At 44.4% G+C, this 21,994-nt stretch overlaps 1 long non-coding RNA gene across 3 annotated transcripts in view; it reads left to right on the forward strand.

Annotated features, from left to right (window-relative positions):
- The first annotated feature begins 3,321 nt into the window (after positions 1 to 3,321).
- LOC138851530 (uncharacterized) overlaps positions 3,322 to 21,994 on the forward strand; it is a 59,228-nt gene continuing 40,555 nt past the window's right edge. Inside the window, exon 1 of one of the 3 annotated variants that reach the window (XR_011391266.1) lies at positions 3,322 to 4,312. This is a non-coding gene — a long non-coding RNA (uncharacterized lncRNA). Of the gene's footprint in view, positions 4,313 to 19,264; positions 19,712 to 21,994 lie in introns of those variants that run through there. The other 2 variants (XR_011391267.1, XR_011391265.1) reach the window with 2 other exon arrangements.

Here is a 21,994-nt window from a genome sequence, read left to right on the forward strand (position 1 = left end):
TGTGGTCAACAGCCTCAAAAGCTTTACTGAAGAAAGTTAATAAATTAGTTAGACAAGACCGGCCTCTTGTGAATCCATGCTGAGTATCATTAATCAAGCTATGCTTATCGAGATGGCTTCTTATAATCTCAGCTATAATTGACTCTAGTAATTTGCCTACAATTGAGGTCAGGCTTATTGGGCGGTAATTTGACGGTAACGACTTGTCCCCTGTTTTAAAAATAGGAGTTACATTAGCCATCTTCCACATATCAGACACTACACCTGTTTGAAGAGATAAATTAAAAATATTAGTTAATGGTTCACAGAGTTCCATTTTGCATTCCTTAAGAACCCTTGAAAAAACCTCATCAGGACCCGGCGACTTATTTTGCTTCAGTCTGTCTATCTGCCTCACAACCATCTCACTAGTGACTGTGATGTTACATAATTTATCTTCTTCTAGCCCACTGTAAAAATTAATTACTGGAATATTGTTAGTGTCTTCCTGTGTAAAAACTGAGAGAAAATAATTATTTAAAATCAAGCACATTTCATTCTCATTGTCAGTAAGGTGCCCATAGTTATTTTTAAGGGGACCTATCTTATCTCTAACTTTTGTTCTATAGACCTGGAAAAAACTTTTTGGGTTAGTTTTAGAATCCCTAGCAACTTTAATTTCATAGTCCCTTTTAGCTTTTCTTATCCCCTTTTTAATGTCCCTCTTAATGTCAATATACTGATTCATAAGATGACCCTCACCTCTTTTGATACGCCTATAAATTCCTTTCTTATGCCCTAGTAGATATTTGAGCCTATTATTCATCCATTTTGGGTCATTTCTATTTGATCTAATTTCTTTATATGGGATAAACGCTCTTTGAGCAGCATGTATAGTGTTCAGAAAACTGTCATATTGATAGCTCTCTTCGTTACCCCAGTCAACAGATGATAAGTGTTCTTTAAGCCCATCGTAATCTGCTAAGCGAAAATCTGGGACTGTTACTGAGTTATCGCTACTATCGTACTTCCATTCAATGCTAAATGTAATTGATTTGTGGTCGCTAGCACCCAGTTCCTCTGAAATTTCTAAATTATTAACAAGGGATTCATTGTTTGCCATAACTAAGTCAAGCAGGTTATTTCCCCTTGTAGGTTCTGTCACAAACTGCTTCAAAAAACAATCCTGAAATACTTCTAAGAAGTCGTACGATTCTAAATTCCCAGTCAAGAAATTCCAATCAACATGACTAAAGTTAAAGTCTCCTAGAATTACTACATTATCGTGCCTTGTGGCCTTAACAATTTCCTCCCATAGTAGTTTCCCTTGGTCCCTATCTAAGTTAGGGGGACGGTATATCACTCCTAAAATCAGTTTTTCATGCCCCTCTGAAAATTCTATCCAAACAGACTCTGTATGTGTTACTTCAGACTTAATACCCGTTTTTATGCAACAGTTCAAGCGATCTCGGACGTACAATGCCACCCCACCCCCCCTCCCAATACTTCTATCTTCTTGGAACAATTTAAAACCCTGAATATGACATTCCGCAGGCATGTCCCGACTTTTTGAATTAAACCACGTCTCAGTTAAGGCAAATACATCAATGTTACCTACACTAGCAACTAATCTCAACTCGTCCATCTTATTCCTAGCACTACGGCAATTAGCATAATAAACATTGAAAGACTCTCCTTTCTCTTTACCCTTCCTGCTCATTTCTATTTTTCTACTAAACCTATTACCGTCTTTATCACCCAAGGTCCCTGGCTTTTCAATATCTATCTCGTTCTTATTATTACTAGTTCCCCTAGAACTCGTAATATTACTACACTGGGACTTCACTGTTTTCCTGCCAAAACCCATACCACTAACTATTCCTAGTTTAAAGTCCTAACTGCTCCCTCCACTGCAGTTGCCAGTGCTCCCACCCCACACCTAGATAAGTGAACCCCATCCCTAGCATACATGTCATTTCTGCCATAGAAGAGGTCCCAGTTGTCAATGAATGTTACCGCATTTTCCTTACAGTATTTGTCCAGCCAGCAATTGACACCAATTGCCCTGGACAACCATTCACTTCCAACTCCCCTCCTTGGCAAAATACCACATATGAGAGGGTTCCCACCCTTACTTCTAATTATTTCTATTGCTGACCTATACCTGCTAATCAGGTCCTCACTCCTACGTCTGCCAACATCGTTGCCTCCAGCACTGAGACAGATAATAGGATTGCTCCCATTACCTCTCATGATGTCATCCAGACGGCTAACAATATCCTCCATCCCAGCCCCAGGAAAGCAAACTCTCTGTCTCCTACTCCTGTCCTTCAAGCAGAACGCCCTATCCATATACCTAACTTGGCTATCCCCAACAACAACAATATTCTTACCTTCCTTAATGTCTTTCGTCGTGTCGTTCCCAGTAGTCAACTCACATTCGTCGGGTAGCACTGAGAATGTATTGGATGTTTCCACAACAGTTTCCACGGCAGTCTCTTTCTTCTTCATCGTTTCTACCTTTCCATTCGTCTTCTTGATCGTCAACTTCTTTCCCTGCTGTCCAGCCACTGACCAGTTTCCCTTCTTGACCTGAGGACTCAAAACAGGAGGACTACTACGAATCTTCTTGTTCTCCTCGGTCAATCGCCGAATTTCCAAATTCGCCAACCTCAATTCTTCCTTAAGCTGTTGGTAAAGTTGCTCGATGGAGGGCATCCTGCTTCAATTCTAGAGAGCGCGCAAACAGGTCTTCACAGAGCCAAGTACACGTCAACACTGCGCAAATGCCAACTCAATCAGGAGCTACTGCGCAGCACGTCCGCACGGCCCAATAGCGATGCGAACACGATACAGGGAATTGTGCAAGAAAGGTATAAAATACCGACAATATGAAAGTTAAGACACATGTGCAACATCTGGATATCTTTATTGTACAATAAAGATATCCAGATGTTGCACATGTGTCTTAACTTTCATATTGTCGGTATTTTATACCTTTCTTGCACAACTTGTCAGACACTGCAACATCATGGAATCTTGGTTCAGAGGACATCTACAAGACCTTCTTCACGGCTGCTGCAACTAACCCATCTCTTTGGGAAGGACCTACTTCCACTGGGGAATCCCGCCTACCAGTGACTTTGCCCTCGTCTGCTGCCCGTCCCTATCCACTGACGCCTATATAACCGCCAGTCTTCTTGTCTTTGCTCCAGATTCTCCTCCACCAGATACAGGGAATTCTACGCTTGCCTAACGTATAAGCATGACCTACTTCCACCTGTTGATTTATCCAAGGTGGCACCGCCTACGACTCCTTCACCTCACCTGTCTACTGTATATAAGCCCCATCTTCGGGCATATGCTGTAATCTTATCAAGACTGATTGACTGATTACATCGACTCCAGACTGAGGGACTGATTACCTTAATCATCTGATCTTCAGTATTCTATGTATTGCTCTGATGAAGCCACAACAGACATTCAAGTGTTGCACATGTGTCTAATTTATCAACTTGTTGATTCTCTCAACCATTTATCTACATTGCTCAGGTATTCACTGACCTGCTCAGTCAACCTGGTCAACCTCGTTAATCAAGAGTTATTTTTGTCTCATATTTGTAGACGTTATGGTTGAACTTGATTATAACATTACACTGGCATATATACGATAAAATCTGTAGCACAAAACCATAGTAATACAACACCTGGGAAATGAGAAGCAATTATATCTTGATAAAAAAAATTGGAGATACAGTGCAGTTCCCTGGATCAAGAGCCCATCTCCTGGAAAGGAAACATTTTTTGCCCGTCAGCAAGTGGGTCACTACTCAGGTCACGTAACTACAAACTTTCTGTAGTCTATTACATAGTCAAGGAACTCTCAGAAAGACGGTCTTGGCAGGTGGTGCTCAGTCTGATACACCTCCCGAAATGTTTAGAGGCTGAATAAGTTTCTCTTTCATTGAGTTCAAGTTACATATTAAAGTAGTACAAGTTTTAGAAGAAGAAAAATTGTGTCAGAAGCCATATAATAAATAACATTAAACAAGTGGCTTGCTCATACAAGACTAACTTATAATGACGTTTCCATCCTACAGGCCCTTTACCAAAACTGTACCAGAAGATATCAAACACGGCTGGAACAAGTGTAGAAGTCTTCAAGAGGAAACTGGACAAGTATCTTCACCAGGTGCTAGATCAACCAGGCTGTGATGGATATGTGGGGCAGCGGGCCTCCAGCAGCAACAGCCTGGTTGACCAGGCAAGCACCAGACGAGCCTGGCCCATGGCCGGGCTCACAGAGTAGAGAAACTCTCGAAACTCTTCAAAGGTAAATCAAAGGTAGTCTTCTAATCTTCACAGACGCCGTTCTGCGGAAGCATCCCTTATTCACAACATTCCTGGCTTTGTCTATGTAATACCTTCCTTTCTCATTACACTGTCACATGCCACAAACTTCAGAACTCTTATGTTATGATCTTTATCTCCTCTCCCTACCCGATCACCTTTCCTACATTTGCATTGCTGTTTCTTTTCGTTTGCCTAGACGAGATTTTGCCATAGAAGTGGCTAGTTTATTGTGCACCCCCATAGCCATATTATAAAAAAAATGGTTATAACTGACCAGAATTTTTAAAGGGGTGGACCGGTAAGCCAACGGAAGGCCTCGGTCAGATGACCAAAAGCTCCAATTGCGGGTCATCATCTGCCTAAGACCAGCATCAGCAAACACTTGTCCTGTTTCCTGACGATCCTTACCTAACCTAACCCAAATCAATCCCGTGGAGGGTAACTTAACAGCATGACTGCACAAAAGGCCTCGGAACTAGGCCCCATAAGTGTTCATATGAACACATCTGGATTAATATCTGCAGTTCACTTATCTGTTGGAAGAAAGTTTAGGAAAATTACATAATATGCCTGGTATCTTATTTTCATTAAGATATCTTTTATAATATCACATTTCTTACTATAATGTCTATCTCAATATTCCTCAATAAGTGAACAAATAATCACATAGTGTTCACGATGGTAACCATAGGGCTGGCTACATATTTTTCATTTGGCCTGAACATCATTCGTGTGTCTGACTACGAAAAGTATTTGTAACCAAGCTTAACCTTGACTACATCGTCAGTCAGTCTGATAATATTACATGTTGCTCCATAAACGTACTTATCTACATTCATGTTATCATAGTTGAATATTCAGGATTATAACTGCGTTCCACTCTCATGGAGGGAGGGACACGCGCGCGCGTGCCTGTGTGTGTGTGTAATTGTGGGTGCAGGGGTCGATTCATAGCTCCTGGCCCTGCCTCTTTGCTATTCGCTATACAGTCCACTCTCTCCCTTCTCCATGGACCTTATCGTACTTTGTCTTGAAGCTGTGTATGGGTTCCGCCTCGACTACTTCACTCTCCAGTTTGTTCCATTTTCTGACGACTCTAAGATAAAGGAAACACTTCCTAACATCCATGTGTCTCATCTGAGTTTCTAACTTCCAGATGTATCCTCTGAAACATTAAAGCCCTATCCATCTTGTCAATTTCTCCCAGTATTGTATACGTCGTTATCATGTCCCCCCTATCAATCCTGACCTCCAGTCCTATTGTCAGGTTGAGTTTCCTTAGCCTCTCCTCACAGGACATATCTCTTGCTTCGGGAATAGTCTTGTTGCAAAGTTTTACACTTTCTCTAATTTCTTGACGTGTTTGACCAGGTGTGGGTTCTATACTGGTGCTGCATATTCCAATATGGGCCTAAAGTATACGCTTCACAGTGTCGTAAACGACTTTACTTTGATATAGAAACGCTATTCTTTGTTTTGCCAGGCGTACATAGGCTGCAGCGGTTATTTGGTTAATGTGCACTTAAGGAGGTGTGCTCGGCATGATGCCCACCCTAAGATCATTTTCCTGAGTGAGGTTTGCTGCCTTTGATCCCCTAGCGCCTGCGGTCTTCTTTGCCCTTCATCAAGTTACATGACTTGGCACTGGGCGGGGTTAAACTCCAGCAGCCATTTGTCGGACAAGGCTTGCACCCTGTCCAGATCCCCTTGTATTCTTACCTGATCCTCGTTCATGTGTGTGTGTGTGTGTGTGTGTGTGTGTGTGTGTGTGTGTGTGTGTGTGTGTACTCACCTAGTTGTACTCACTTAGTTGAGGTTGCAGGGGTCGAGTCCAAGCTCCTGGCCCCGCCTCTTCACTGGTCGCTACTAGGTCACTCTCCCTGAACCGTGAGCTTTATCACACCTCTGCTTAAAGCTATGTATGGATCCTGCCTCCACTACATCGCTTCCCAAACTATTCCACATCCTGACTACTCTGTGGCTGAAGAAATACTTCCTAACATCCCTGTGTGTGTGTGTGTGTGTGTGTGTGTGTGTGTGTGTGTGTGTGTGTGTGTGTGTGTGTGTGTGTGTGTGTGTGTGTGTGTGTGTGTGTGTGTGTTTGTCTGGTATCTTAATCGATAGCGGTGGTCCTTTGGAAAAAAAAACTGCGAGAAAGAGACAGTGATGACTTGAATGGTTGTACTGTCGGCTGTGAACAATATATATGTGATCCAGTGTATACTTTAAGTAGAAAATTTATGAAAAAGACCAAGGTAAGACCCAGTGTCGCTGGGAAACTAAATTTTGCCATTCGAGGGAAGTGTTTCTAATATTAAACTTGCTTTACTATTGAGTAGTTAATGAGAATCTGTACTAATAGTGTAACCGTAGTGAAGGGAGTAGACTGTTTAAAACAAACTTCCCATCACTGGGAGAGAACATCTAATATAATTAAATGGGGAGTCAGGGAGAATGATTACCCTCAAAGGCCTACATAACAACCGCCTTTGTGTGCACTGCATAAATATAACTATTTCAGTATAGTGCAGTGAAAGGAAAGTGTATAACCGTAGTGGTAAATAGTGTACAGAGTTGTGATAAAATACAAGGAAAAAATAGTGAAGTGTGGTAGGCCAGCTTCAGGAAACCCTCAACCAAGTGAATCTCGTAAACAAACCCGCGTTGACAAATGTCTCCAGTGTTAACTCAAAGGACTGAGTTATTTACATGTAGCGAGTGATGAGGGTATCGATATATAGTGAGAAAGATCTAGTGATTTCTTTACAACCTTAATAATGGATGACAGGGATAGTGAATTAACATAAATAAAGTATTTACACTACAATGTAGCACCATCTTTGCGTGCATAAGTGTCATATACATCCTAAGTCAGTCATTGGTAGTATGTCTTTCCACTGTTCAAGGAAACTGTTCTTAATGCAGTAAATCAGAGTTAAAAATTACCAAAAAGCAACATAAATAGTACCAAAACAATCTGATAATTCACGAAGGATGGAGAGGGGGAGGGGTTGTAGATGTTTCTTTCAGGATTTTGTAACCCGCCTATGGCAACTACCACCATAGGCCTCGTAGCCTCGTACCACCACAAACAGCTGGTGGCAGGATCCACCCATACTACGACACATTCTCTACCACCATACTAGCAGTCAACCAGACGACTAAACCACAGAACAGTAACCATAAATTTGACTGGCACATCCTGTGAGGATCGGGAAATGTACTTGAAATGGGCAAGAGAGAGAGGCTGTTATTCACCATAAGAAATGTATTGGGATAGGCTATGTCACAACATCTTCACCAAGAAGAATAAAAAGGCAATGTACCTTGAATGGAACAATATAGAAATAACCCGCACATAGAAGACCATTAACTAGTTAACGGTCAAAGTCTGACCCAAACCTCGTCATAATATTCATTTTTCAATGAACAGGTTATTTGTGTACATCTCCACCAGCTATGACTTCCAATGCTCCTCCACCCTCTTCACCACTTCTCCACAACCTTCCTCTTCACCACTTCTCCACAACCTTCCTCTTCACCACTCCTCCACAACCTTCCTCTTCACCACTTCTCCACAACCTTCCTCTTCACCACTTCTCCACAACCTTCCTCTTCACCACTTCTCCACAACCTTCCTCTTCACCACTTCTCCACAACACCACTTCTCCACAACCTTCCTCTTCACCACTCCTCCACAATCTTCCTCTTCACCACTTCTCCACAACCTTCCTCTTCACCACTCCTCCACAATCTTCCTCTTCACCACTTCTCCACAACCTTCCTCTTCACCACTTCTCCACAACCTTCCTCTTCACCACTTCTCCACAACCTTCCTCTTCACCACTCCTCCACAACCTTCTCCACAACCTTCCTCTTCACCACTCCTCCACAATCTTCCTCTTCACCACTTCTCCACAACCTTCCTCTTCACCACTTCTCCACAACCTTCCTCTTCACCACTCCTCCACAACCTTCCTCTTCACCACTTCTCCACAACCTTCCTCTTCACCACTTCTCCACAACCTTCCTCTTCACCACTTCTCACACAACCTTCCTCTTCACCACTTCTCCACAACCTTCCTCTTCACCACTTCTCCACAACCTTCCTCTTCACCACTCCTCCACAACCTTCCTCTTCACCACTTCTCCACAACCTTCCTCTTCACCACTTCTCCACAACCTTCCTCTTCACCACTCCTCCACAACCTTCCTCTTCACCACTTCTCCACAACCTTCCTCTTCACCACTTCTCCACAACCTTCCTCTTCACCACTTCTCCACAACCTTCCTCTTCACCACTCCTCCACAACCAGCCTCTTCACCACTCCTCCACCTCCATTTCCATCTTGTGGAGCATCTAGTGGAGCATATGCTTAATGAAACATGCTGTGAAGATATCGTGATTAACATGGATCCGAGCATACTTCAGCTCCTGCAGCTGAAATATGTTCAAGATATATTTTCCGAACCCGGAAAGAGTGAAACTCTGTTACGCTTTTATGGCTGCGTAATGAAAATAAAAGTCGTGGTTCCTATAGCGTAAACAACCTGCTATGTCTAGGGACATTATATTATTTAAAATAGAGAAAAACCACTCAAGGACCATCTTGTACTTTCACATTAAATATGGAAGGTCAATTAGTCAATTTATTAGGAAGGACGCAAAAACTCGCCTATACAAAACTATAAATGTATATTAAAAGTAAAGTAATATATACAATCTACTTTACTACAACCAATATCACCACACTCCAGTTCACCTTTCCCCAGTACTCACCTTAGCTCACTAGCACACTACTACTACACCCCCTTCTGCAGGCTGCTCAACTTGCTGGCTGTACATGTACACTCCGAAAACTTAAACAGGCCTCAGCACACTAGGGCCTTACAGGTAAACACGAGAGCACTTAAGCCAATAAACTAATCTATCGTATAAACTTACAAAAAAAAAATCCATACGAAACAAACCGTGACGTATTAGGACAACTTGCTGCAGGTGCTGCGCTTCATAAACTGACACACACACACACACACACACACACACACACACACACACACACACACACACACACACACACACACACACACACACACACACACACACACACACACACACACACACACACACACACACACACACACACACACACACCTCGCTCTGCTCTCCTGACCAGTCTGACTGACCAGGAATAATACGCGTCCAGTTTCAGTACAAATCCCGCAAAATAATATATTTATGGAGCGTTTATTTTTATAAATTATTCTGTACAATACATGCGTAACAGACGCTCCCTCTACCGGTGAAGGCGGCGAATCACTGAGCTTCTTAAGAGGAGAAGAATATCTGAAATGCAAAGGAAACATCGACTAGGGAACTAGAAAATATTGAACTTGATTTAAATGATTCATATATGATCCAGGAGAAACAGATGGAACTAAAAGCAAATAATAAAATTGAAATAAATCAAAATTAATTCTTTAGTTATTCCAAAAACAAGGCAAAACTCACATCCAGTATTGATCTTGCTTAAACATGGACGATCTTGCTTAAACAAGATGGAACTTACATGGACGATCTTGCTTAAACAAGATGGAACTTACATGGACGATCTTGCTTAAACAAGATGGAACTTACATGGACGATCTTGCTTAAACAAGATGGAACTTACATGGACGATCTTGCTTAAACAAGATGGAACTTACATGGACGATCTTGCTTAAACAAGATGGAACTTACATGGACGATCTTGCTTAAACAAGATGGAACTTACATGGACGATCTTGCTTAAACAAGATGGAACTTACATGGACGATCTTGCTTAAACTAGATGGAACTTACATGGACGATCTTGCTTAAACAAGATGGAACTTACATGGACGATCTTGCTTAAACAAGATGGAACTTACATGGACGATCTTGCTTAAACAAGATGGAACTTACATGGACGATCTTGCTTAAACAAGATGGAACTTACATGGACGATCTTGCTTAAACAAGATGGAACTTACATGGACGATCTTGCTTAAACAAGATGGAACTTACATGGACGATCTTGCTTAAACAAGATGGAACTTACATGGACGATAACAAAGAAATAAGTGAGATACAGAAGTTTGAGTATGACTCAGTATGAATTTTTCATGGAGTCTGAAAACCTTGTCAATATCTGCCATATTTCTGACATAACCGTAACTTCACTTGACTGGAGGTTACCTGGAGGTTATTTCGGGGATCAACGCCCCCGCGGCCCGGTCCATGACCAGGCCTCCCGATGGATCAGGGCCTGATCAACTAGGCTGTTACTGCTGGCCGCACGCAGTCCAACGTACGAGCCACAGCCCGGCTGATCCGGCACTGACTTTAGGTACCTGTCCAGCTCTCTCTTGAAGGCAGCCAGGGGTTTATTGGTAATTCCCCTAATGCTTGATGGGAGACTGTTCAACAGTCTTGGGCCCCGGACACTTATGGTGTGTTCCCTTAGTGCACCAATGGCGCCCCTACTTTTTATTGGGGGCATTTTGCATCGCCTGCCCAATCTTCTACTTTCGTAGGGAGTGATTTCTGTGTGCAGATTTGGGACCATTCCTTCCAGGATTTTCCAAGTGTAGATTATGATATATCTCTCCCTCCTGCGTTCCAACGAGTACAAGTCAAGTGCTTCCAAGCGTTCCCAGTAGTTAAGGTGCTTGACAGAACTTATACGTGCAGTAAAGGATCTCTGTACACTCTCTAGATCTGCAATTTCACCTGCTTTGAATGGAGATGATGTACAGCAGTACTCCAGCCTAGAGAGAACAAGTGATTTGAAAAGGATCATCATTGGCTTGGCATCTCTCGTTTGGAACGTTCTCATTATCCATCCTATCAAATTCATCAAGAACTGCAAGAAACCCGTTTGACGTTCCTGAAGTATGCTATGGCGAGGGAGCCTGGATATTGTCCCACCGGATATTGTCCCACTCCATAAAGGTAGAAGTAATGCAATAGCAAAGCATTACAGACAGATAGTGCTAACGTCTCACATTATAAAAATCTTTGAGAGGGTTCTAAGGAGCATGATCGCCAACCACTTGGATTCCAAACATTGCATAACCCAGGGCAGCATCAGTTTAGAAAAGGCGCTTATGTTCCTCACAGTAGACAGTCTGGGATGCACTGGAGAACAAACAAAAGGAAAATGTAGTACGCACAGACTTTGCAAAAGGCCTTCGACTATTGCGACCATAATGTAATGGCGCACAGAAAGAGTGCTAACGGAAGAAATGGAAACGTGGGCAAATGGATCTTTAATTTTCTAACCACTAGAACACAAAGAGTAATGGTAAACAGATTTAAGCGGGAGGCTGCCACAGTGAAAAGGTAGAGCACTCGTCGCCATCCTGTTCCTCATCCTCATATCTGACATAGACCGGGATGTAAAAGCATCGCACTGTCTCTCTCGTTCCAGATGGTACTAGAATCTACATGAGAATCTCCCAGCAGACATATCAAGTTTTCCATACAGTGCTCAATGAGGAAACATTTCAGTTACTCCATTATGGAAAACTTAAGGAAGTAATAGAACGGAGTACAATAAACCCTAATCACACAAGAGTGAAAAACTAATGTGAAGGATTTTGGAGTGATAATGTCAGAGAATCTTACCCTCAAAGATCACAACAGTGTCATTATTACATCTGCGACGAAAATAATAGAATGGATAAGGAAAACTTTCAAAACAAGGGATGCCATGCCAACGATTATTCTCTTTAAGTGATTTATTCTATCTAGGCAGGTACTGCTGTACACTAAAAAAAACATTCAATGCAAGAGAATTTGCAGATCTAAATAGTGTGCAGAAACCCTCCCTTCACATCCTAGTTCAGTCAAGAACAATAATTACTGGGAACGTTTGAAGTCACTTCACCTATACTCCGAGAAAGATACCTGGAGTATATCTGGAGAGGGTTTCGGGGGTCAACGCCCCCGCGGCCCGGTCTGTGACCAGGCCTCATGGTGGCTCAGGACCTGATCAACCACGCTGTTACTGTTGGCCGCACGCAAACCGACGTACGAACCACAGTCCGGCTGGTCAGGTATTGACTTTAGGTGCTTGTCCAGTGCCTGCTTGAAGACAGTCAGGGGTCTATTGGTAATCCCCCTTATGTATGTTGGGAGGCAGTTGAACAGTCTTGGTCCCCCTGGAAAATCCTAGAGGTACTTGTCCCAAATCTGCATACAGAAATTACTCCTTACGAAAGCAAAAGACTCGACATACGGCGCAACATACGCCCAGTGAAAAGCCTTTAGTTAACTCAAAGAAAACACAGTAAGTGACCGGAGCCCCAAGACTGTTTTACAGCTTCCCATTATGCATAAGGAGAGTTACCAATAGACCCTCGGCTGTCTTCAAGAGGGAAATGGGCAGATACCTAAAGTCAGTACCCAATCAGCCGGGCTGTGGTACGTATATTGGATAGCATGCGGCTAACAATAACAATCTGGTAGATCAGGCCCTAATCCACTGGTAGGCCAGGTGGAGGACCGCGTTGCTTCTCAGAATAACCTCCAGGTACTCCGGGAAGGCACAGATGATTTACTATTCTCCCCACACGGAATGTCCTGCAGGGATGTTGTCCTACCCCTCGTTGGCCACTATCTCTCCTGCACTACTCCTCTGTTCTCCACTCTTACTTCTATTATTGCCACTTCTATTCCTTTTCAAACACTTCACTGTCTGCTCCTGTTTTTTCACTGCCACTACTACTTTCTTAATGTCACATCCATCACTGTTTTAATACTACAACTACTGTATTATTGTTTTCTCCTCCTGTTCTGCCTCTTCCGTCCAAGACATCTTCTCGTGTATATTCTTGCTTCCTTTCCTTGGCGCTTCTCTATATTATTAGTTAGTCGTCCTATGCGGTCCGAAACGTCGTCATAAATCTCAGTTTACGTGAAGGTTATTTCATTAATGTTTAGTGCAATAAACTGACGGAATGTATCAAGTGTTTAATGCTTGACGAAGTAACAGATTATGCTAAAACACGGAAGTAGGTAGACAGTACCTGCTAAAACGGGGAAGTAAGAAAAATGACAGTACCTGCTAAAATAGGTAAGGTGACAGCATCTGGCGTAATACAGAAGTAAGCAGGGACAGTACTTACGGTAACAGTGAAGTAGATGTTCACAGTATCCGCTTTAAAAGGGAAGTAAGTAGTGACAGTACTTGCAATAAACAGGAAAACACGTAGTGACAGCACCTGCAAAAAAAAAAAAAAAAAAAAAAAAGAGGTAGGTAGGTACAGTGACAGTACCTGCTGTCGATGGAAATAAATGGTATAAAATACCAACACAATGGAAATATAAACACATATGCAGTATAATGTGATCCTTTATTGGCAACGTTTCGCCACACAGTGGCTTCATCAGTCCATACAAAGGAGAAACTTGAAGAACAGGAGGAGAATAAGGTGATCAGTCCCTCAACCTTGAGTCGATGTGGTCAGTCCGTCAAGATTGATGGACTGACCACATCGACTCAAGGTTGAGGGACTGATCACCTCATTCTCCTCCTGTTCTTCAAGTTTCTCCTTTGTATGGACTGATGAAGCCACTGTGTGGCGAAACGTTTCCTCAATAAAGATACCCAAGAGTTGCACATGTGTCTAATTTAACAGATCTACCTGGGGTGGAAGGTACGCGAGTATTTATAGTCAGGTTCAGAATGCTGTGGTCAGGTGGAGAATGCTGCATCTGATGATCTACCGAGTAGGGTTATAGAGTCTAAAATCTTGGGTAGCTTGGAAGGGAGATTGGATAAGTTTGTGAGCAGACCTTCTGCAGTGTTCTCCATTCCTATGTTCTTATGTGGGATAGCGATGAAGAAGTTTCTTGGCAAGTGGTTCAGCTATGTTATAGAAGCCCTTGCTCTGGTTGAAGTTGTTGGTCATAGAGATAAGCGATGATTCCAGGATTCTTCGGTATTGAGTGTTGTCTTCTCTGGCGATAAGTCTTGAACGTGTTTGGAGGTCTCTTGATGTTTCACCCACGTATAATTTGCTGCAGTCATTACAAGGGATTATGTATACCCCTGCAGAGGATGGAAGCTTGTCCTGTCTATTACTGGTAATGTCCTCGATGGTCGTGGTTGTGGAGGCAGATACTTGGAATGAGGTTTTGGAAAAGATGTTGGAAACGTGTTTGGCAATGGAGTTGGTGGGGAGGACTATGTATCTCTTCTCGGCAGTGTCTTCTCTGGGTGTGTTGAAGATGTTTAAAGCTGACCATGAACTTCGTTTTTAATGTCTATCGAAAACCCACTAACAAAAACTATCTTGAACATTAAAATGGTACAAAATACCGACAGGTTGTTAGGTAAGACACATATGCTACAGTTAGGTATCTTTATTTCGAAACGACCATTCACCAGTAGTAGACAGGACGCCTACACAGTAGCGCTTCATTTCAGTCAGGAAGATACAGAAAAGTTGACTAGAAGCAGAAGACTCAATGAATTGGAATCATCGCTTATCTCTATAACCAACTATGGATTCTATAACATACAATGCTTCTTTCTCCCACATAAGAACATAGACTGAGAAGGTCTACAACTTGTCCAATACAAGCTACCCAAGACTCTAAAACCCGGTAGATTCAGATGCAGCAACCTGACCTCAACATTCTGGTGTATGTAGACTGATTACATCGATCACATTATACTCATTTGTGTTTATAAGTCATTTATTTCATTCTGCTTCAGACTATCAGCTTTCTCCAGACTGTACTCGACTGATTAAGAAGTCTCTTCTGCTTCTACTGTGTAGGCCTACTGTGAAACGTTTCGAAATAAAGATACCTAACTGTAGCATATGTGTCTTACCTAACAAAAACGATCTTCTCCACTTCTACTCTTACCACGACACCAAAACTAAACGTGGTGTTCCTGCGCGCACTCAGAATCTGCAGCAATGAGTTCCTTGAGGAAGAATGCACTATAATTGAACAAGTATTTTCTAAACTCCACTATCCTCGTCACTTCATCAGAGACTGCAGACGACGGGCATTAAACATCTTCAACACACCAAGAGAAGACACTACCGAGAAGAGATACATAGTCACCCCCACCAACTCCATTGCCAAACACGTTTATAACATCTTTTCCAATATCTCAATCCAGGTATCTACCTCCACAACCACGACCATCAAGGACATTACCAGTAATAGACAGGACAAGCTTCCATCCTCTGCAGGGGTATACATCATCCCTTGTAATGACTGCAGCAAATTATACGTGAGTGAAACATCAAGAGACCTCCAAACACGTATTTCAGAGCACCAATACGCAAGCAGGTCTGACGATACAAGGAATGCCTGTGTACAACACCGTAATTCACACAACCATTTAATAAACTACAGAAACTCAAGACTTATCGCCAGAGAAGACAACACTCAATACCGAAGAATCCTGGAATCATCGCTTATCTCTATAACCAACAACTTCAACCAGAACAATGGCTTCTATAACATAGCTGAACCACTTGCCAAGAAACTTCATCGCTATCCCACATAAGAACATAGGAATGAAGAAACACTGCAGAAGGTCTGCTCACAAAATTATCCAATCTCCCTTCCAAGCTACCCAAGATTTTAGACTCTATAACCTTACTCGGTAGACCATCAGCTGCAGCATTCTCCACCTGACCACAGCATTCTCCACCTGACTATAAAAACTCGCGTGCCTTCCACCCCAGGTAGATCTGTTAAATTAGACACATGTGCAACTCTTGGGTATCTTTATTGAGGAAACGTTTCGCCACACAGTGGCTTCATCAGTCCATACAAAGGAGAAACTTGAAGAACAGGAGGAGAATGAGGTGATCAGTCCCTCAACCTTGAGTCGATGTGGTCAGTCCATCAATCTTGACGGACTGACCACATCGACTCAAGGTTGAGGGACTGATCACCTTATTCTCCTCCTGTTCTTCAAGTTTCTCCTTTGTATGGACTGATGAAGCCACTGTGTGGCGAAACGTTGCCAATAAAGGATCACATTATACTGCATATGTGTTTATATTTCCAGTACCTGCTGTCACAGGGAAGGAAGTACATAGACAGCTCCTGCTTCAAAAACATAATTAAAATAAAACTTATTTTTACTATTCTCGATCCTTAGCTATTTGTCGTGCATGAGTCAGTCATTAATCAGCACTTACAATTTCAGGTCATTACTGCTGCTATAAAAGAACAATAGCAACATATATGGGGTCATGAAAAAATCCATAAGATAGATGCATTCGCCTCACCCAGGGCTGGTAACTACACCTCACCCAGTGTTGGTAACTACACCTCACCCAGTGCTGGTGACTACACCTCACCCAGTGTTGGTAACTACACCTCACCCAGTGTTGGTAACTACACCTCACCCAGTGCTGGTGACTACACCTCACCCAGTGTTGGTAACTACACCTCACCCAGTGTTGGTAACTACACCTCACCCAGTGTTGGTAACTACACCTCACCCAGTGTTGGTAACTACACCTCACCCAGTGTTGGTAACTACACCTCACCCAGTGTTGGTAACTACACCTCACCCAGTGTTGGTAACTACACCTCACCCAGTGTTGGTAACTACACCTCACCCAGTGTTGGTAACTACACCTCACCCAGTGTTGGTAACTACACCTCACCCAGTGTTGGTAACTACACCTCACCCAGTGTTGGTAACTACACCTCACCCAGTGTTGGTAACTACACCTCACCCAGTGTTGGTAACTACACCTCACCCAGTGTTGGTAACTACACCTCACCCAGTGCTGGTAACTACACCTCACCCAGTGTTGGTAACTACACCTCACCCAGTGTTGGTAACTACACCTCACCCAGTGTTGGTAACTACACCTCACCCAGTGTTGGTAACTACACCTCACCCAGTGTTGGTAACTACACCTCACCCAGTGTTGGTAACTACACCTCACCCAGTGTTGGTAACTACACCTCACCCAGTGCTGGTAACTACACCTCACCCAGTGTTGGTAACTACACCTCACCCAGTGCTGGTAACTACACCTCACCCAGTGTTGGTAACTACACCTCACCCAGTGCTGGTGACTACACCTCACCCAGTGTTGGTAACTACACCTCACCCAGTGCTGGTGACTACACCTCACCCAGTGCTGGTGACTACACCTCACCCAGTGATGGTGACTACACCTCACCCAGGGCTGGTGACTACACCTCACCCTGGTGACTACACCTCACCCAGGGCTGGTGACTACACCTCACCCAGGGCTGGTGACTACACCTCACCCAGTGCTGGTGGACTACACCTCACCCACTGGTGACTACACCTCACCCAGTGCTGGTGTAACTACACCTCACCCAGGGCTGGTGACTACACCTCACCTACACCTCACCCAGGGCTGGTGACTACACCTCACCCAGGGCTGGTGACTACACCTAACCCAGGGCTGGTGTAACTACACCTCACCCAGGGCTGGTGACTACACCTCACCCACCCAGGTGCTGGTGCTGGTGACTACACCTCACCCAGGGCTGGTGACTACACCTCACCCAGTGCTGGTGACTACACCTCACCCAGGGCTGGTGACTACACCTCACCCTGGGCTGGTGACTACACCTCACCCAGGGCTGGTGACTACACCTCACCCAGGGCTGGTGACTACACCTCACCCAGGGCTGGTGACTACACCTCACCCAGGGCTGGTGACTACACCTCACCCAGGGCTGGTGACTACACCTCACCCAGTGCTGGTGACTACACCTCACCCAGGGCTGGTGACTACACCTCACCCAGTGCTGGTGACTACACCTCACCCAGGGCTGGTAACTACACCTCACCCAGGGCTGGTGACTACACCTCACCCTGGGCTGGTGACTACACCTCACCCAGGGCTGGTGACTACACCTCACCCAGGGCTGGTGACTACACCTCACCCAGGGCTGGTGACTACACCTCACCCAGGGCTGGTGACTACACCTCACCCAGGGCTGGTGACTACACCTCACCCAGGGCTGGTGACTACACCTCACCCAGGGATGGTGACCACACCTCACCCAGGGCTGGTGACCACACCTTACCCAGGGCTGGTGACCACACCTCACCAAGGGCTGGTGACCACATCTCACCAAGGGCTGGTGACCACACCTCACCAAGGGCTGGTGACCACACCTCACCAAGGACTGGTGACCACACCTCACCCAGGGCTGGTGACTACACCTCAGCCAGGGCTGGTGACTACACCTCACCCAGGGATGGTGACCACACCTCACCCAGGCTGGTGACCACACCTCACCCAGGGCTGGTGACCACACTTCACGCAGGACTGGTGACCACACCTCACCAAGGGCTGGTGACCACACCTCACCAAGGGCTGGTGACCACACCTCACCATGGGCTGGTGACCACACCTCACCAAGGGCTGGTGACTACACCTCACCCACGGCTGGTGACCACACCTCACCCAGGGCTGGTGACCACACCTCACCCAGGGCTGGTGACCACACCTCACCAAGGGCTGGTGACCACACCTCACCAAGGGCTGGTGACCACACCTCACCAAGGGCTGGTGACTACACCTCACCCACGGCTGGTGACCACACCTCACCCAGGGCTGGTGACCACACCTCACCCAGGGCTGGTGACCACACCTCACCAAGGGCTGGTGACCACACCTCACCAAGGGCTGGTGACCACACCTCACCCAGGGCTGGTGACCACACCTCACCAAGGGCTGGTGACCACACCTCACCCAGGGCTGGTGACCACACCTCACCCAGGGCTGGTGACCACACCTCACCCAGGGCTGGTGACCACACCTCACCAAGGGCTGGTGACCACACCTCACCAAGGGCTGGTGACCACACCTCACCAAGGGCTGGTGACCACACCTCACCTGCCACGGTCATGACTTACACTATCATTTCAAAGCACTTATGTAATTTTGGATTATAATATTTTGCTTAGCTACCATTGATAAATGAATGATGTGCTTCCTGCATATAGTCACGTGTCATAGTCTTCAGACATCATCCCTAGTGAACACTTACATACAAACACACTCCCTCTAAATACAGATATCCTTTTTCTAAATTTCCTCATTCCTTATATCCTCTTACTAGTTATATTCTTTTTTTATATCTTAGCTCCATATATTCCTCATATACCAACCAACCAGGTAATAAAATAGTTATGGTCCTAATAATTTTCATATATCGTAGTGCTAATACCAATTTCCCACTTTCCAGGGATACGATATTCCAGCAAATTTTGTGCTGGTAGAAAAGCTTACCACAGTTTCAGGTCTCCATTTGTGTTGTTTGCTCAGTCCACAGAAGAACCACCCTCATGTTCGCCTATATTGTGTGTGTGGTATGGTGAGTGTTAAAATTTTTAGCCAGCGAGTGAAGATTTCATGTCACTGGATTACCAGCTGTTGCTTGTCTTGGAACCATTTATCCGGGTGGGTGAGAGGGGGTCTATATGCCATTTATCAGAGGGGATGAATAGAGGATCTATATATGAATGATGGTAAAAGTGAGTCAGTCAGCTGGGAGGGTAAGAATAGGTACTGGAACCTGCAGGGTGAGCTTAATAATAGGGTGTGGGAGGGACCATAAGTGTAGGATGTGTATAAAGTTTACAAGCTTGAAGTAGGTGAATGAGGATGTCCGAGAGAGCATTGGACTCGAATGCCTGAGAGGAAAACTTCCAGGGAACAAGAAGAATTTATGGAATGGATGCGAGGAGCTCAGAATACCGTTTGATGTGGGAGGAGTCTAGGAGAGCATGGACTAGGAGAGCATGGGCTAGGAGAGCATGGACTAGGAGAGCATGGGCTAGGAGAGCATGGACTAGGAGAGCATGGACTAGAAGAGCATGGACTAGGAGAGCATGGGCTAGGAGAGCATGGACTAGGAGAGCATGGACTAGGAGAGCATGGGCTAGGAGAGCATGGACTAGGAGAGCATGGGCTAGGAGAGCATGCACTAGGAGAGCATGCACTAGGAGAGCATGCACTAGGAGAGCATGCACTAGGAGAGCATGCACTAGGAGAGCATGCACTAGGAGAGCATGCACTAGGAGAGCATGCACTAGGAGAGCATGCACTAGGAGAGCATGCACTAGAAGAGCATGCACTAGGAGAGCATGCACTAGGAGAGCATGCACTAGGAGAGCATGCACTAGGAGAGCATGCACTAGGAGAGCATGTTGAGGTGTTGATGGGTTCTCAAAGAACAAGGGATGAGTGTGAAGAAGTCTTGGAGAAAGTTGGATGGGTGTGGGATGAGTGCTCGAAGGTCTGAGAGTAAGATGATGGCTGTTTGAGGGAAGAGAGGCGGGTAACTCTTGTATATGGGTCAGAGCAGCTTGGGAGATTATGGGCCTAGGAGATTATGGGCCTAGGAGATTATGCGATCTAGGAGAGCCTAGGAGGATGTGGGAGGGGTCTGGAAGAGCTTGGTCACTGCCGTGGATCAGGTCTGTGAAAGCATGGATTTAGTGGAGAGGAGCTTACGACGACGTTTCGGTCCGACTTGGACTATTTACAAAGTCACACTCCTTAATTCCCCACTACTACCACTACCACTACCACTACTACTACTACTACTACTACTACTACTACTACTACTACTACTACTACTACTACTACTACTACCACCACTACCTCTTCCTGCCTATATATACCCGTCCTGCTCCACTTCTCGTTAGTGTGACTTTGTAAATGGTCCAAGTCGGACCGAAACGTCGTTGTAAGCTCCTCTCTTCTATGTGCGGGTTATTTGTGTATCGTTCCAGTCACGGTATTGTGCCTTTTTTTGTTTTTTCATGGATTTAGTACTGGGAGTGGTCTGGAAGAGCATGTACTTGGTAAAGAAAGGATCTGGAAGAGATTAAGATGAGAAAGAGGGTTTGGGAGGGCATAAGATGAACATGGAGGAGGATTTTGAGAGAGCATAAAATGAGTGGCATTTCATCCTTCCTTTCTTTTCTCTCAGTTTGAAAGCTCTCTAATTGTAGTTGATTAGTTCCGGGCATGATGGTTTATATATATTGAATAACATGCAAAATATTTAAGCTCGATCGCCAGCGCGGGAAATGGAGACATATACAGGGAAATCCAGAAAGGTGAAAGCAATGAAAGAGTGACTGAAGTATTGTAGTATGGGTCACATTAGTGTGGGCGAAGTTTGCAGACGTATTATTTACTGACCATGACAATAGTGGTTAGTAACAAACATTCTGTACTCAAGGCTGTGATGGCCAATGTATGCAAACTTCCTCAAATAAAATTAATTCCATTTACACTAGACTCTATAGTCTATTATTGTCATACAAATAAGATTAAAGGAGAATCCTTTGTAATACAGCGCGGCGGCTCGCTGGAACAGCCAGATTGTCCTAATTTTTCCAAGATCTTATGAGACGGTGCTTATCGATGCTATTGATTTCGAGGCTCATTCAACTTCTGTAACAGAATTGTTCCTAAACTGGTGTAGTTCACGTTAGTTTTGAGAATGAATAGTTGAGAAAATTTGGTAATGACAAAACTTGCACAGAAATTAAATTAGTTGAAAGATTCTGATATGTTTGTTCTATACTGGATTCTCACCCCTCCAACGAGCTGTCATGGTGTAGGTGAAGGATTTTTTTCTAAA

The sequence above is a fragment of the Cherax quadricarinatus genome, unplaced genomic scaffold, assembly GCF_038502225.1.
Source record: "Cherax quadricarinatus isolate ZL_2023a unplaced genomic scaffold, ASM3850222v1 Contig895, whole genome shotgun sequence".
Taxonomy (NCBI): Eukaryota; Metazoa; Arthropoda; class Malacostraca; order Decapoda; family Parastacidae; genus Cherax; species Cherax quadricarinatus.